Source organism: Camelus dromedarius, chromosome 4 (assembly GCF_036321535.1).
Source record: "Camelus dromedarius isolate mCamDro1 chromosome 4, mCamDro1.pat, whole genome shotgun sequence".
NCBI classification, from domain to species: domain Eukaryota; kingdom Metazoa; phylum Chordata; class Mammalia; order Artiodactyla; family Camelidae; genus Camelus; species Camelus dromedarius.
In genome coordinates this window covers 69,108,608-69,111,542 of record NC_087439.1, presented here as the reverse complement: position 1 = coordinate 69,111,542, position 2,935 = coordinate 69,108,608, and the positions used below count along the sequence as shown (strand labels likewise).

General features: G+C 44.7%; 1 long non-coding RNA gene across 1 annotated transcript; it reads right to left on the bottom strand.

Annotated features, from left to right (window-relative positions):
- Positions 1 to 414: 414 nt before the first annotated feature.
- Positions 415 to 2,329, bottom strand: LOC116152939 (uncharacterized). Its single transcript, XR_004136570.2, has 3 exons — positions 2,205 to 2,329; positions 1,640 to 1,730; positions 415 to 960 (listed from the first exon to the last, which is right to left on the bottom strand). It is a non-coding gene; the product is annotated as an uncharacterized LOC116152939 (long non-coding RNA).
- Between the last annotated feature and the right edge of the window lie 606 nt (positions 2,330 to 2,935).

Below are 2,935 nucleotides of genomic sequence, written 5' to 3'. Positions count from 1 at the left end.
GCGAGAATTTTTTTTTCCCTTCCTGAATGAGGCAATTTGTTCGTGAAGTAGCCTAAGTATTAACCCTTTCTCAACTAAATGGTCTTCACAAAAGAAAGATTAATTCTGGCATTGGAGATTAAGGTCACTGAATCAAAAAAACCTAGTCAGATGCCCTCAATTTCTAGCCATATCCCCTCTTGTCTAGAAAAATAACAAGGGAAACTGATTTTTTTTCCAGTAAAGCAGAAACCAGGAAAGCTCAATATTGAACCTGCAAAAATCTTGCGAATGAAATGGGGCGGCAGCTCCACCAGATTCTGGTTCTAAATGTTTTCTACCTCTGAGACAGAGCTAGAAAAATACACACACACACACACACACGTATATGCAAACAGTTGGTAATTTAACAAACATTTATATGATGCTCAGTTCAGAGTAAATAAAATATGAGCTCAGGTTGTTCAGAGTATAGTGGGAGAGATGCATGCAAGCAAATTACAGAAAGCGTGGAAATCATCAGGAACAAGAGTATTCAAAAGATCCGAGAAGACAGAGGGCAGGCGTGACTGCAGCAGGGAGCGTTTTTTCCAGGGAGGGCAGGGTTTAGAAGGAGGGATACGGGGAAGGCAAGCCAAGAGACAAGCCGGGATGGTGCTATGAGCAGCCTAAGAGAGCGAAGTCACAGGGTGGTTTGACCTGCTATTACAGGGCATACATAACAGTGACTTATTTTGCAAGCTCTTGCCCCATCTACCCGTGCACGACCTCAGGTCCCTCCACGTTCCCCGCCGCACCCCCACCTCAAGTTTCTCACAGAGTCTCCGGGAGGTACCTCACACGCGCCCACGGAAGAGGTCCAGTTATCATCAGCTCCGCGCGGGCCTCCCTCTGCCAGGCAGCCCTGGGTCCTCTGGTGCTGCTGGGTCCCTCGGCGCAACTGCCAGTTATGCTGAGCCCAACCTAGTAACAGAGCCGCTCCTGAAAGACAGTGTTGCTCCCACAAGATCTCACTTCCACTGCTGCTATGTCCCCTCCCCCCTTCAACTACTCCCCTGTTCTCTAACCTTGGAAGTGTCAGGATTGGTCCCTATAACTGTATCAAAGGCTACAGAGGACATTAAACATACTGTGGACTCTTACAGAATTTGTTATGAGGCATTATTTCCATTTGCACACGCAGGTCCCTCTGTCTGAAGGCTCCAACATGGGGAACTAGGGACTACCCCATTGTATTCCCAGAATCATCCCCACCCACCCTGACCCAGGCCATGCTTGTACGCCTGGTTTCCACATCTCTCAGGTAGACTTCTCTCTTAAGATGCAATTCAGCCCTGTGCAAACACACACAGGGTAGTTGACTGCGTGCTGGGTTGTCTCAGTCCCTGCGATGGATGTGGTTCAAGCTGAGACACCCTCCCCCATACCCGGTGACCGGTGACATGATTTGGAGAGTTCCTTAAGAAGCCCCATTAAGTCACTACCACTGAGAAGAGAGGTCTTATGTACTAAAACTCTTAGTTACAAGAGGGGGGAAAACTGATCTCAAATGGTTTTTTTTAAACCCAGGAAAGTTCACATCATTGGACAGTCAGATGGCTCCACTTCTACAAAACTTGATTCAGCCCTCAGACAATGGGATCAGAACTCAGTTTCTCACCTTCCATTTCTTGGCTCCACCTCCTTGGCTCTGCAATCGGGCTGGTTGGTACCAGGGCAGCTGCCATCATGTCCCTACGCTATATCATTCTCTGTGTATTACAAGCAGGGAAAAGAGAAGGTAAAAAATTTCTCTGTCCCAGAAGCCCTGGCAAAATATCCCCTTAAGCACATGAACTTGAGCCGTCATGATGGCCAGAGTGACACAGTGGCTTAGGAAACTGCCCTTTGTCCCAGCCCTGGATCTGGGGATAGAGTCCACTCTGCTGGGAAGCACATGATGGAGTGTGGGTAAAGGAGCACTCTCCTAGAGGAAAAATCAGAAAACTGTCTTTTAAAGGGGGGGAGGAGGATAGAAGGTAAGTGACCAAAATTTTAAAATCGATATTACCCCACTATTTGTGTCCCTAAAATATTGTGGTTGCATTGGCACAAAGGTGATTTAACGAGCTGGAGTAGAGTTATTTGCACTGTCGGGAGAGCTTGATGGATGTTAGTCTGCAGGTCTGAGGCTCAGTGAAAGGTGTGGGCAGGAGGAGGGAGGTGGCTTGGGCACAGGCACTCACCTGGGGCTCTGGACACCTGGGAATGGGGAAGGTGGACCACTACCTGGATCAGTCAGACCAGAAACCAAAGAAGAACCAGCCGTGAGTCAACTGAAATGCACAAGATAAAAATAGTAGACTTCAACATAAACATAAAACAAAACATTGCAAAAATATCGGAGACTACATATCTAGTCTCTGGGCTGAGGAGAACTTCCTAACCAAGACTAGAAATTCAGAAGCTAGATAAGAAAGGATAGGCGTATCTGAACATATAAAAATCAAGAGGATTTGTATGCAAAAATCCAATAAATAAAATCGCAGGCAAATATCAGAACCGGAAAAAAAAATTTACCAGATTTAAAACAGTTGGTATCTATAACATATAAGATCTTTTTAACATTGTCAAGAATAAGCCAAACAATACGATAGAAAAGTCAGTAAAAGATACAAATAGACACATCACTGAAGAGCACATCTAAACGGCCAAAAGCATTTTTTTAATGTTCAGTTAACTAGTAGTTACGGGAAGGCAAATTAAAGTAACAATGCTATGCCATTTTATAACCATCAGATGGACAAATTAGTAAGAACCATCACACCAAGTGACATTGGCTGGTAGGAATGTAATAATTGAGAGAGTGTTCTTACATATAGTGGCAGAAATGTGATGCGTTATAGTTGTTTAGAAGAGCAATTTGGCAATAATTATAAAAATTGGAATTACATTTACTATTCAACTCAGCAATTCC